The sequence below is a fragment of the Perna viridis genome, chromosome 1, assembly GCF_037379345.1.
Source record: "Perna viridis isolate PV_CMFRI_1.1 ecotype Kerala chromosome 1, ASM3737934v1, whole genome shotgun sequence".
In the NCBI taxonomy this organism is placed as follows: domain Eukaryota; kingdom Metazoa; phylum Mollusca; class Bivalvia; order Mytilida; family Mytilidae; genus Perna; species Perna viridis.
In genome coordinates this window covers 40,685,652-40,701,858 of record NC_142445.1, presented here as the reverse complement: position 1 = coordinate 40,701,858, position 16,207 = coordinate 40,685,652, and positions in this window count along the sequence as shown.

Sequence of the window (16,207 nt, the reverse complement as noted above, 5' to 3'; positions counted from 1 at the left end):
CTTCTGATGTTTCCTTTACTAAACAAGTAATTTTCAAAGTTTCACTGTGAATTTCCAGGACAAATGACACCTTAAAGTTGCATACCATTGCGAAAATAAGGCTTTCAAAATCATTATTATAATAGTACGATGACCCTAGAAATTCTTCACAAAATTTACTTGAATAAAAAATACTGAAAATCAACATATTTACATTTCCTGCTGACAACATGGAGGCAAATTACTCAGACATGTAAACAATATTCGTACACTTTTGTAATAAAATACAAATATGATTTTAAAATATGCATTTTCAGCTTTATTTTCACTACTTTTGATCAGAATACACACAAATAATGCATTTACAATGCATATTTCTAGGTTCAGTGTGTTTTTGATACTACATGGGGGGCATTTGACCCGGAAGTGGTTAGTGAGACCTAACCAGGCATTACCATGATGCAATATTGCCCGAATGCATAACCACATCATGGTATTGACTGGTAAAACTTTTTACTGCAGATTAATTAATATCACGTGGAAAGGTTTTATCCAATTGAAATTACTGATTTTTCACATATGAAATAATATATAGTAATGTCCGGGCCATTTTTACACGATAATGCCCTCGGCAGATTGATGTTAGATAAATTATCGATAACTTGACTGCCTTGGGAAGTGAATGATTCACGTTGATTCACGTATTGCCTTCAACATTAATAATGCCCTCACATGCAGCTCAAGTCATTTATATATATTCATATCTATATGCTCTATATAAGCAACTGTAATTGTATAATCATACTCAAAATTTCCCAGTGAACTATTCCTCGGTCGATATTTTTTATACTCATACCTTGATATCTTGGTATCACTCCGATACACCAGTGCCGCTGATAATAATGGAAAAGACACGCATTATAATCATTGCTGAATCCATGATGCCGCGGATTCATTGTTAGGTAGTACAATACAGTTAGGTCATTTCTGAAAATTTGGTCCCATTTTTGTTGAAATAAAGCTGTTTTGAGGCAGTCCACACAGAAAATCTAGTGTTTTGTCATAAAAAGGTGCATATTTTCTAAATCCTTGGTGTGTGGAGGTTCAAGTCATTTATAAGTAATTTAGTGATTATTCTTATAAAATCCAGTAGCCATGGTAACATACTGAAACAAATATTACTGAGTTTTAGTACAAATCAGGGGTGCCTTACCAAAACTAACAGACAAGTACTGTTTTATAAAATATCAGGCACTTAGACACTACCACACTTTCAGGATGAAAGCATGCATGGAGTAGGTGGAAAAAAGGTAAAAATAACAAGACCCTCTTCGACTCATTCTCTCACAATTTTAGTCCCAACAGTTCGTGCGAAATAAGGTATTTTGAAAATCAGCCATCTGATGCTGAGAAGAGAACCTAATACGACAGGGGACTGAAACATTCCGGATACCATTTTACATTTAAATTACACCCGTTTACCACAACATATATTACATCTGTCTATGTAGAAATGCTTATCTACATTTAATCAATATATCCACCAAATTTCAAATTTCAATTTTAGGTTTTACAAAATTTGACCGGGGTATATTGGGGTGCGAAACAATGCGCCTTAATGTAACTGTATAGTGCACCCTTAGGTTGCTGTAACGTAATGTCATAGAACGAGTTCCGGTGGGCATTCTAAACTTAAATGTGACGTTCTACCGTGTAATTCTACCTATCCACATTCTTTCTATGTAATAAACATATCATCGAACAAATGCGTGGTTTTAGGCTTATTGATGTAAGAAACAAGTCTTGAATAATCTCAAAGGAGAATTAAAATCATGAATATTTAAAATGTGAAAAAAAAAACAAAAAAACAAAAAACAAAAAACAAAAACAAAAAACAGGAAATAAAGACAAAAATAGAGTTAAGTCAGAAGAACAAAAGTCAAACAAAGGAGGCGAATCGTAAGAGAAAAAAATCAATTCAGAACTACCAAAATTAAAAATTTTAAGTCAATCATCAACGCTACTTAGACTACCTCTTCAGCTACTCAAGTAACTGTTTATGATTTTCCGTCGGTACTATATGTCAAGGTTAACTTTATTCTATTACTCATCCGGATTAGTCAGTTTCACTTCAAAGAAACGTTAAGCCTTGGTAGACGGAGGGGTATTTTAGTATGCAACATTCTGCTGTTAAATACACTCACTTGCATGCGATTGGCGAAACCAAATACATACTTCGTACTTATATTTTTGCGCCCCACCCCCCAACCGAAACGCCGAATAAAGCATAAAATTACCAGTGTCCGTGCATCACACTTGACTTCCTAGGTACAATTCCTCGGAAACCGCTCAATGCATTTTGTTCAAACTTTATGGACTTGTAAGTCACCAAATGTAGTTTATCACAACAGACCTCCATTATGGTTTGACACATTTTACAGGATTAAGGTTTGTTGAATGTGTATATGCTAATATGCTACATTACAGGAACACTGTTGACCAAACTCGTCGAAAACCGTTCGAAGGAATATGTAGCAATTTTGTATGATACTTAGTATTCATATGTAGTTGATCATATTGGTCTAAAGAATTTCTTTTCAAAGATAAAGAATACTTATCTGATATTCTACCATATTCTTTGAAAAAAATTTAGGATCATCGCTGATCTTTTTAAAACATTGTCCGTTAAGAAATATATTTGTGTATTATAGTCGTTCGATTTCTTCTTTTTAAGTCGCTAATTTCGTTAGCGAGTTCTTGCACTCGTAATTTATATTCGCATATGATTTGCATAATTATAAATTACTACTCCACATTATGTGTAGATCTGTGTCGTGTTTACCGCCACAGCGTCCTAGTTCTTTCTAGCTTCATACGAGATAAAAATGTACCTCTTAAATAACATACACGTGTGTTTCAAGCTTGTATGGGAACAGGAAGTTTACATGAAATGATGGGTTAGCATTGAATATTACCCAGTTTCCGATTCAGGAAAAGGGGCTCGTAACAGGACTATATATATATATGTCACATACATTAGCAGCATCCGATATCAATAGTTATTGCCAGTTGTTTAATCTGGTTCCCTAGTAAATATCATAAGCGACCTAATATCGCTAAAATGTACGTCTTTTAAAAAATACCATACACATATCTGTGTGTGTTTATCGCTAAAATGTACGTCTTTTAAAAAATACCATACACATATCTGTGTGTGTTTTTTTTTTTTTTTTTTGATTTTTTGGTTTTTTTTTTTTTTTTTTTTGGTTTTTTTTTTTTTTGCTTCCGGACGAAAATACCGGACAGTGTTCTACCCGATTATATGCTATTTATGAACCTCTGCCATTATGTTTCCATTTTATATACAACAGTCTTCGAGTTTTCCTCGTAGTTTATCTCTAAAAGGGTCTCAACACTTTTTGTACGCTCAGAATGACCCTTAAATGATGAAGTAGAGTTTTAAAACAAATATGAGTGCACACATCTAAGCTTCCTGGGGATTACCTCTTACACGGCCACAAATGGCACCACAGTTCTTTTTTACAAAGAAAATCGCATTTTCGGTGTTTGTTTTATTACATTGTGGAGCTATACAATGAGTAGAATCATCCTACAAGTTGAAAGTGTGCTATTATATTCTGAGTTTTATAAATTTTTTAACAACAAAAAATTAAAAATTCAATTGTTTAAACATTTAACTTAAAATCTTTTTCTTTAGAACATTGGAACTCTGGGAAATATTATCGGAATTTTATCTCTACAAACAAACAAATATTTTTATTGGGCTTAATGAAGTTTCAATTCTACATCTTTTTATTCTTTATTCTTTATTCTATATCATTTAATTTGCTTATGAATTCAGGTACACGACGGAGTCATAATACATCAACTCATTTGAATATCAAAAGATGTCAAACACGCTTTTTAACTCGGTATTAACACCTATAGATATTCAAATTACTTGGAAGTGACCCAGCCATGTTGTGTAGCCTGATCACCAACAATTTCTGTTGGTATTTACATCATTTATTCAAGTAGCCAAAATCCAACATTTGAAATTAAAATTTCATTCAGCCTAATTAAGAATTTCTAAGGTTTGTTTAGATAAAATTCTGAAAATAAATTTCTCAGAGTTTTAATGCACTATTGAAAATCAAATGTAGTTAAAAATGAATGATTTTGAAAATGACTTTATAAGAGTTTATTTTAAAAGATCATTTATAAAACTCGAACAGACTATTTGGTCTATGGAAATTATGACAGAAAAACGTAAAATCCTTTCAATTAAAAATGCATATAACATATCTGATTAATATGGATACTTGACTAATGGAATATTAATTAGTTTAAGTGACCTTTTTAAATAATTAGGTTGCTCTCCATATAAAAATTATGCAAAGTGTGATTCATAATTGGAAAGTCTAAATATTTTTACTGTTGATATTTTCTTTAAAATGCTTTAGTGAACAGAAATTAACATGTTGTTTTTCATATAACCATTGTTCTTAGCAGATAAAAATTATATAGAATGTACAGTAGAATTCAAAGAGTAATCAAGGGAAACAAAGTTATAGCGGTAATCAAAGAGTAATCAAGGGAACCAAGGTTATAGCGGTAATCAAAGAGTAATCAAGGGAACCAAGGTTATAGCGGTGATCAAAAGAAGGTAATCCAGGGACAAAGACCAGACATGGAAAACAGACATACACTACAATGAACATAAAGTAACTAAAATCATACATACAAAGTAACAAAAGCAAATGAGCAACTCGGACTCCACTAAAAACTGGGAGCATGGACTAGGTGCATTAACGGAAATAACTCTGTAAATTGACCCAAAAATACAATGGAAACTATTGGATTTTAAATGCAGATTTTCTCCTAAGAGTAGACAGGTTGGAATAAATAATTACACATTTCATCAAACAGACCTACAAAGCAACTTTGTAGGTAAAATAAAAATGTGCAGCTAAAATAAAAATGTGAAGCCTTTTTTGGGGGGCGTATCACATATCACAGAAATTGCAGGATTCTTACAAAGACTACTACTGAAAGATATTTGATGACGTCATGTTGTATTAAAAATGCAAATACAAAGAATAAATACTTTGTGCAAATATTTCTGCAATGGAGCAGGTTTTATATAAGAGTTCGAGTGTTACTAACATCTTTAATATGATGCACAGCCTGTCATTATTCTCAACATCATAATGCCAGAAATTCATAATCATTCACCATACTAGAAGAAATATCTACCATTGGCACTCTGACCTATGTTCAAAACCAGTGAACCCCCCCCCTTTTTTATAAATTTGTATCAGCTTAATTGAGTGTTGTACCTAGTGAATAAGATTTTATATTGATTTATTTCCAACCTCATATCACAATGGGGAGAAAGTAATAATGCTCTTAGGCTTCAGCCCAGCAAAAACATTTTTTTTTCAGTTAAATCATCTGAACTAAAGAAAGTGATCAGACACTACTGCATAGCAGTATTTCAAATAAAAAGGGGCGAAACTCTTGATCAGTGATAAAAAATACAATATATTAAAATTGAATTGTTGATATTATGATATCAAAAAGATTGTGGTATAGTTTTTGTGTGCTATATTTTCATGCATCTTTCAGACAACCCAAACATTCATACCAAGTTCTAATTAGTCAAGTAGTTTCGGCGGAGAAGAGTTTTGTATGATTGTTGACAACGATGATGACGGAGGACGACAGACGCCAAGTGATGACAATAGCTCACTTGGTCATTGGCCAGGTGAACTTAAAATAGATACAGTGAAACTTCTCCAAACCGGCCACTGCTGGAAGAAGAGAAAATTGCCGGCTTATAGGAGTGGCAGGTTATGAAAAATAACAACGCATTCTAAGAGTTGTTTCTGTTTATGTGTTTCATAACCCTACGTGTTGTCAGTTTGCTGGTCGAGGCATGTTCAATGCCAATTCAAAACTTTAGGCCTCATTATTACATTTCGAAGCATGCATCATTTGTAAATGGCCCACTGATGAAATGCAAACCGGTCATTTAATGACTTATTAATTACATAATCCTTTACTGTTTTACTGACACAATTATTACAGGCGAACAACAACTGGTCGGCCAGAATTGAGAGGTTGTTTTTTATTTGAATTATCTACCTAAAACTGTGCAAAAATCAGCCAATATACGGTTTTGGTGGGTGGCCAGTCTATTGAAGACTAAACACACAGGTTTTAAGGTAACGGTATGTCGGCTGGAACTTTTGAATACGGCCGGTTTGAAGGGAAAACCTGTTTTTTGAGGGTCTGGTTTGGAGAAGTTTCACTGTACAACAACACTGTTCATCAATCTGCCACAAATGGGTCTATTAAATATTGTGAGAAACTCTTGATCTTTTCAACTCCTCTGATTTCTTCCTCCTGTAAAGGCAATTTAGCAACGTTGAAATCCTCATACAGGTCAGCAATCTGAAATAAATAACATACTGATATGATTCAAAATTGGTTTTTACTATAGAAATCATTGATTTATGATCAAGACCAAGTAGGTTGCAAATTTAATCCTAAGGGCTGCATGTTAAGTGAGTTGGCAAGTTCCAAAACAACTCTTATTTCTTAAAAGTGCACACTTTATAAAACATTTTCAACTTTAAATGCTCTCTTTATTTAACTTGAATTAAGGGGCTTTTTCACCACTTTAGGAATTCATATGATAAACACAATGTATCAAAATAACAGACTTTGGTTGTCGGATAGAATTATAAGGATTGAACAGCTATTTTCGGTCGTTCATGCATGAATGAACGGATCTCTCTGCTCCCAAACATTACATGAACAGCCTTCAATCGCTGTTAATCCTATAATATCTCCCTTCCCGAGTTATGATTTTGAGTTCGGTAATTTTGTTATCCCTTTTATCCACCCACGCTATTCAAAATATCAGTTGTGCATATACCAATGTTTGGGGATGATAGACTCGTAGTTGTATTAATTCCAGGTGCTTACACCACTGTTTGGCGATTTTGTGCTTCTACCATATATTTTGGATGTTTGACATGTTTGTTGTGCTGATCTCATGTGCTTATACAAATGTTTGGCAATTTTGAAAATATCAGTTGTGCTTATAAGTAATCGATGATGTTTACACAAAATATTTTTTGTGCTAAAAAGAAAAAAGTTTTTTTACGAGCCATGTTGAAAATATCAGTTCTGCTTATACCATAATTTGGTGATATTAAAAATATCAGTTCCGTTAATATCATTTTCGGTGATGTTACGAGCCATGTTGAAAAAAAATATTTCTGCTTATGCCATTGTTTGGAGGTATTAAAATATCAGTTGTGTTTATATCATTTTTCATGATGTTAAAAAAGCAGTTGTGCATGTTTTGCTTATACCAATGTTTGGAGGTGTTAAATATCAGTTGCGGTTAAACCATAATTTGGAGGTGTTCTGCTTATATCATTCTTTGAACATACCAAAATATCAGTTATACCTAAACCATTGTTGGGAATGTTAAAATATATCAGTTGTGCTAAGATCATTGTGTGGGGATGTCAAAATCTAATTTCTGCTCATAACATTGTTTGGCCATGTTCATTATTTTTATTGATGTTTTGCATCGTTCTGTAGGAGACTGGTAACTCATGGAGTACATCCATCTCTACTATATTTGACATATCGAAAACTTCATTAACTGACCTATAACAATTATTGTCCGTACCAGAAAAGCTCCTTTGAACTCATCTAGGGTCACCTATTTTATACTGTGTACTGTGTCAATTTCTCCATATAAATGTCAAAATATAAAAGAAGAAGCCAACTCTATCTCTTGGTCATAATGAAGTCTACCGGGCTTATGTATTGATATAACCCAGCGGCAAAGATAGAAGGATACACAGTGTCACTATTTTCGTTGTACCCTCCTGTTCAAGTCCTAAAAATAGTGTGCAAGGTAGTTGCGTATTCACCTTGCGGGGATGTACGCCTAACGAAAATGAAAAGGTGACAGAAAACGACAAAAACTTTAGTCTTCTTACTTTCGAACACGATTATTGCATTCTGCATCATATACACAAGCTATTTTCGAAGATTTATTAATTTTTTTGGGACATGTATACATTTTCAATGTACCCAGATGGAGAATGAGAACCAATGACGTAGCACTTTTATATATGGTAATTGAGCGTTATTTCCGGTTTTCATTTATGTATATTAATTAAGTGGTAATTAAGACATAAATAAATCATTCTAACTTTATTTAGCGTTATCCTGGCGAGAAAACGTTTGGTACACTCGTATATAAATTTACTATAGATTTTTTTTATAAATACAAACGTTTAAAAAATGATATTTTTGTGTCACGTCTTCTTTAAATTACTTCTGTGCTGTTCTTGCTACTCGAGAGCCCTTTATTGGTCAAATAAACTTGTATTCTTGCGCTTGTATCCTAGTATAATTTGTAAAATAAAGTTTGCAGAGAACTACAATATAACTTTAAAACAAAAATCAGTACTTGTTAATTAGATCTATCTGTCTAGCCTTACGGTTTCTTTCATTTTGATTTCCACACATTTCATCAAATTTTAAATAATGAAAAGTAATAAAATAACACATACTAAAGAAGTATAAAATGTAATATATTGAAGTGTACTAGGCGTATAAATATTATCACTATTACATGCAGATAGAATTCCAGATTTGTTGAATGAGATGGTGTTAATTTAAATTAACTTACGATAACCTGGTCCTAAGTGTAGAGAGGTGTGAAGCAATATTTAGTGCTTCCACCATATTTGGAATCGTAAAAATGTGAAGGTGTTATTTCATAATTTGATTGACAGTCTGTAACTGTATAAATTTGCATGTTCCATGCCATTCTATTTACAACGATTAAGTTGTTCAAAGATGATGATTTTTCAGCTGATTAGAAAGATGAAAAAACACTCTGAGAAAAGAGTGAAAGATGGATGCTCTAGTCTTATCTACGCGATCAGGGGTCGGCAATACAAATTGGCTCAAATCCTCATTGAAGGTGGAATCAATATTAACCAGACATTTGATGGGCTGACACCAATGATGGAGGCCTGCCTCTGCTCTGACTCTAGCGAGAATAAATTCAAAATAGTTCGTCTTCTTTTGAAACATGGATACGATTTAGATCTACGTGATCCGTACAAACGGACAGCGCTATATTATGCTCATATAGGAGGCTGCCAAGAAGTGGTTGAAATATTAAAAGACGAACGAAAGAGAAAAAACAGTAGATGAAAAGAAAAGAAGGCAATATACCAAACATATTGCTCAAATCTTCCGTGATATTTCTTGCATTGCTAGTGTTTCTAGTGCTACATTGGTGTAGTACGAGAGCTCGAGGTAACACTATTATAAACAATATTATTAACGGCGAATTCTGAAAAGGACAATGATTGCAAAATGACAGTATTAATTAGTAACTAAAAATGCTTAATATATTTATATGTAATACTTTTGTTATTACGTTATGTATATCATGATTAAAACCTCATTCAATTTTTAATTTTTTCTAATTATTTTTTACAAATGCATCAGCCAACTTGCAGTTTAGTTTTCAAAAACAAGGTCGCCTTCAGAAAACTAATCACTTTTCCACTTTTCCACTAATATAAGGTATAGTAAGAATTTATCAACCGTGAATGTAATATTGAAGAATTGATTACTTGTTTGAGTATACTAATGTAATTTTAATCTTTATAACAATGTTTTATGTTATTTAGGAGAATAGTTTTTTTTTTTTAAATTGAAAGAAAATGAAAAAAACAAAAACCAAAAACCCTCCCAAAAAAAAACAAAAAAACAAAAAACAACCCACTAAAAAGAAAATAAAAACAAAAACAAACAAAAACAAAAACAAAAACAAAAACAAAAATACAAAAAAAGCAACATTATTTTATTCTTTTAGATCAAAATGAATAAATTGTTTACATATATAACATACAAATTAAAGTAAAATGTAAATTACATGGACTCAGGAAAGTACACCTATTCACATAGACTCAGGCAAGTACATCTATTCAATACATTTCCTTACGAGTAAACAAACACATATATAAAGACACATTGATACATTGCTGTTTGTATTATGAGCATTTATAAATTTAAAAATTTTAACGATTAAATTACAGAAAACGTTGAGATTAATCTGGCATTAACACTAGGTACATTCACTAAAGTAACGGGATTCCTACCAACTTTAAACACATCATGATCAACAAATCAAAATTTGTCGGGATATAAACAACAGTATTGTATGGGGAAGCTTCCCATTATATGGTATACGGGGGATGGGTAATGGGGAATGGGGGGATTGGAAATAATGGGGAATTGGGATGGTGTATGTGGGATGGTGAATTGGAATGGTGTATGGGGGATGGGGATTTTGAATTTGGAGGATAGGGAAATGAGTCTTGAAATATTTATTGACATGACAAATTGTGTAAATATTAAAAACTTATAATAGATAAAATGTTGAAGATTTAAAAATATAAAATTAAATTTAATAGTTAGATATCGGTTAAAAAATATGCAATGGGGCTTGTATGGGGGATGGACAAACTAAAAACTTATTGACTTATACAAATCTGTTGTCTTTCCGTCCACTCTTCATGGTTGTGAAAGAGTAATCAAGGGAACCAAGATCAGAGCGGTAACCAAAAGAATGTAATCCAGGGACAAAGATCAGACAAGCAAAACACGTCCACCACACTGGACAAATATGTTGTGAAGTATAGAACAATTTGAAAACAAACGAGATAGCCTCTTTAAACCGATCAACATGATCCGACACGTGCGAGAGCATCGCGGACTTACATCCTATAGGTAGCCAAATAGGCAATAGAAAACTGTTATTTCTACAGAAGCTTTGTATGTTGGACGTTAGCCGAGAAGTACCTCACAAAATCATATATTGTTCGATTCTGGGATATATTAGGTAATCTGATAAGCAACGATAATACCGTGTAAAAATAAATATATAATCATCACAAGATAACCATGTAGATATTGTTGGAAATATATGATAATTGTATGAAAGACATATAATGATCAGATGTAAATAATGTAAGAATCTATCGAAGAATAAGCATATGTATATTTGATTAATAAGAATACTGTATTACTCTTTGGGCACTCATTTGACAAGTTTAAAAGTCATAATAAAAAGAACGCAACTTAAATGGGGAAAGACAATTCTGGTCTAGACTCTACACAGACTAGACAAAATTATATTGAAAGGTGTGAAGTCTTTTTAAGTCAAATCTTCAAAACAAAATACACTTACTTGCCAATATCATGGAGTGATGTTGTCTCATTTTTAAAAATTTTTCTCAAAATCTATATTAAAATAACGAGTGTGAACGTAAAAGTCTTTGTACTTTTTTATTGTTTGACACAATATACTTCAGCATTAGAAATATATACTAGCTGTAGCAGGTCAATTTCATGTATCTTAAACAAATAATATGTCTCCAGGGGACACAATTCAGTTGTTTATAAACACAAGGCCACATATGGTGTAGTTTCTGGCAATCATTTATGGGACTCAGATTTATGTTTTAAAGCCATAACAGTAAGTATTTGTCCGTTCACTAAAAAATATTATTTACATCTACGGTGCATTTCCAATAACATTCAAACGCTATATATATCTGTAATTAGAAAAAAGCAAATCTTTCGTTTAAAATCGTAAACTCTGCTAACTTGAAATTTTAATACCTTTCATATCAAAAACATGTTCTTAAAAGGATATTACTTAAAAGGGTAATACCACTCCAATAGCAGTTATTAATAAGGTGTTGATATTTGTATGAGTCGAATGAAATCTACCACGAGACTCTACTGGTTAGTGTAGTTGAAGGCATGAATGGGAATATTTCTAAAACTTAACCGTTTTTGGAAGTAAACAACGTGGGTTCACTTTGATATACACATTGTTTTATATATAAGCTTGAACATTTCATGATTTTTGCCAAATTTATGTTTAAGAACCAAACCACAACAAAGGAAGGGTTTGAGGATTTGATCTATGCAATCCGGAATCGAATATATAAACTGACTAAAATTCTTATTGAAGGTGGAACTAATATCCACCAAACCTTTGAAGGATTAACACCTATGATGGAGGTTTGTCTCTCTTCTGATTCAAGTGAAAACAAATGCAAAATTGTCCTTTTACTTCTGCAACATGGATACGATTTAAATGTTCGAGACCGATACAAACTAACAGCGCTTTATCACGCTCATATTGGAGGATGTAAGAAAGTAATTGAAATCTTACAGGAAGAAAGAAAAAGACGATCGAGTAGATGAACAAGTGTTATCGCAAATACTGTTGCTTTGACATTTCCTGCCCTTAGCTGAGTTACAATTTTAGGATAAGTTCTGCCTTGATGTAAAAGTTAGAAATAATTTTCAATTCATCAATTACAAGAGTTTGAAATATTTGTGAAGTTTAAGGGACAAAACCTCAAAGAAACAGTAAAAAATACTAATTCAAAAGTTTAGGATAAGTGATGCAATGATGTGAAAGTTATCAATAATTTTCAATTCATCAATTATAGGTGCAAATGTTTGTGAAGTTTGAGGGGTTTAAAATTTGGGAGACAGTGCAAATAACTTATACAAAATGTTATTGAAACTTTTTGTCATTATCGTATAGTATAATACTGTTAAGAAATTGTATGTCTATTTCCGTATTTAAATTGCATCAGTCCATAAAATGCTATATAGACTGGCTGGGAATTATATTGGTCCGTTAGCAGTGGCTTATTTCCATTGACAGTATCGTTCCGCATTCCATTCCGTTTTTTTTTATTTTCTATCAAAACAAAAAATGTCGTCTGGCAGATTTGCATCGTTAGACAAAGATGCATTGAAGGCTATACAGAAGTCAGTATCACACAGTACAGTAGAGGACCTTTTTGAATGAAGCTTGTCAACTGGCAAAGTATGATATAGCAAATAGTTAATTGTATTAATTATACTGGTATTTCGCCCTTAAAAAATATTTTTTTCGGGACGACATACAAGTCCATATAATGTCATATGACCCTCCGTACAATTAACTATTTGCTAATTAAGTACCAGTCTTTATACAATTCAGACACTGTCCAAATTAAAGCGATTCATGATGAAGAAAAACCCACCGAACAAACAATGCTTTTTCAATCTACATATGCTTTATTTTTACGTAACAGTTGTCATTTCCCTATACAGATCTGTACTTTTGAGAAAACATACATTTATCTCTCATTAAAATCAACCAAATCAAAAAAGACACCTCTTGTAAAGTGCCAATTTCATGTACAATCTATATTGTATAAATAAATCTCAAAAGTGCAAGCCCCAAATGAAAACTCAAGACTGGGTATGCGATCTATATCAGATTCCGAACAAGATATAAAAGTGAATTTGATGGATTTTTGACTTGCATGAATCACCTCTCGTCTGATTTTGATAATTTAAAACGGATACTTCATCATTGATTTACAAAAAACAAAAATTTGTATGTTATTTATTCTAGTGTTATTTTTGTGTATTTTTTTTTTTTTTTTTTTTTTTTTTTGTTTGCATAAAAAGATTGTTAGTAACTTTTTATGATCATTTTTCACAAACAGTTATAAACTTATGATTCAATTATCTATGAACTAATTGTCCAATTGTTCTAAATTGTACATAAGGCATAAGTTTAAATATATGTTAAGTGAATTCTTGGAAGATAAGAAGGGACGGAATCCACTTGGGTGAGCAACGCCCTGCTAAGTTCAGATCGAACTTATTTATAGTACACTTTTGCTGGTCTAAATTATAACCTAGTTTTTACTTGGCCGAAAACAATCCGATGCAATATTGAAATCATTTGACATATTCAAACTGTGCGTAGCGTTAATAGACGTGTTGTAAATATCCTCGAAATATTTTATATACTAAACTTTAGCAATTTTGTAGGAATTCAACCGCAAAAGCAACTCGAGGAGAATATTTCATTTCCACCCGACAACTGCATGTTTTCTCCTCTCGAAATACGTAATTGAGGGCCATGGTATTTTATATAGCTTTTAATATAAGAAAAGAGAAAACGCCGTTTTTCATTTAAAACTACTGTACAAAAAAGCAGTTCAATTTGAATAAAACATATAATGTTATTTGTGGGAAAACCTCCATCAAAACGTAATTAATGTTGTTCTAGCCTAAGCATACGCAAATGTTTAGGATAATACAAGGAATAAAATATATATATACTCAAGTCGTTGTAATCTATGCTTTATGACTAAATTATCAATAATTACTTCAGATCACCTTTACCCACAGTACCATATTTCGTTACAACACAAAGTAAAGATGTATGCTCGATAAATAAAGTGCTCCTAGATCTTTTATAAATATTTTGTATTCATCTGAATGTCTGAGTAAACAACAAATTCATTATGAACCAACACAACTTATTACTTGTACATTAATTGAATATGTAACTCTTTTGAATGTTAGAATAATCATAAATGCTAAGGAGTAATCAGGGGAACCAAGATTCTAGCGGAAATCGAAAGAATGTAATCTAGGGACAAGACATGGAAAACAGACACACACAACAAAGAACATAAAATAACTAAAATAATACATACAAAGTAACAAAAGTAAATGAGTAACTACGACATCATATTTATACAAGTGACTGTTGATATCCGGATATTTTGGGATATATTTGGGATCTATTTTTTTGTCTAAAAGATTATAAAGGTTGGATTTTTATTATTATGATCATGATGATGATCATCAAATTCTCCTAGTGTTATGATTCCAAGATTTTTATATATCATAAATATAACTTCTCTTCTGTGTTGAATACTGATTTGTTTCCATGTGGTAATTCTTTGTTGCCTGTTTGTATAATTGTATACTGGAAACAATAAACAATAATTATTCCAATTTAATTAACATTGGCCGTTTTCGTGCTTTATAATTGGTTGTTTACCTTTTACGACCTCAGCGATGATCACAACAGTGTAAATTCCATATACATATCGTACACAACATGGCTACCATGGCTTCGACAAAAGATAGAACCGTTTAGAAGTGGAAAACGGTATTATCTGCTTTATTCCATTCATTTTCGATATCGTTATTTAACATAACAATTTTTGAAAGATTATAGTTATCAGTAGTACTTTGAATATTGAAATTGACAACCACTTCACGTTTTCTATTAAATGCCGCCATTTGCAATGTCAATTTCTGTTGTCCAGAGAGTCTATAAGTAAAACAATAATAATATATTTCAGAAGGCTAAACAATATTTATTTACAATTTAAGGATGTGTAAAGTCGGGACATTCACTAACACATCTAGCATAAAAGTCCTTCGGACATTTATTACTTTTTTGAGTGAACGGATCTATAAAAAAAGCGTGTTTAATTCTAATATGCAAACACGAGCTTTACTGCACTATATAAACTGCATTTACCCATTATTGTCATTGCGGTTGTTTTCAACTTTTCGGTTTTGATCTAGTTTTGCCTTTTGTTTACGGACTTTTCTTTTAACTATTCCGTTTTACTATTGCTTAGCCTCTTACCTTACCGGTGCACCCGGTCCATGCTCCCAGTTTTTAGTGGAGTCCGAGTTGCTCATTTGCTTTTGTTACTTTGTACGTATGATTTTAGTTACTTTATGTTTGTTGTTGTGTTTGTCTGTTTTTCATATCTAGTCTTTGTCCCTAAATAACATTCCTTTGATTACCGCTATAACCTTGTAATTCCTGGCATGGATTTGTTTAATGTTTCAAAGTTTAGTGGTCTATAGCCCTTATATAAAAACAATGGTCGCAATTTCTACAATTGTTCGACTACTGTTTACCACATATTGGGCTAACCTATTCTTACCCGTTCCATCCCTTTTTATTAATACCACGCCTGTCCTTAGTTCCATGCAAATAGTGTTTTTCGTTGAAATCATTATTGCAATAGGGAGTCGAAATAAACAAATAGATATGCAAGGTTTGAATATAATGTCAATAAAACATAAAATATTGCTTATAAGTAAAGATTTTATCAGTTCGATGATTTTTTATTACCCTTAATATAGGCATACCTCCCCCAGACATTAGCGGCTCGATAATGAAATATAAGGGAAATAGGCCTTATACTTTCATATAGCAGTCAAATTTGTCAGATTGAAAAAAGTCAATATTAAAAATAAATGAAACATT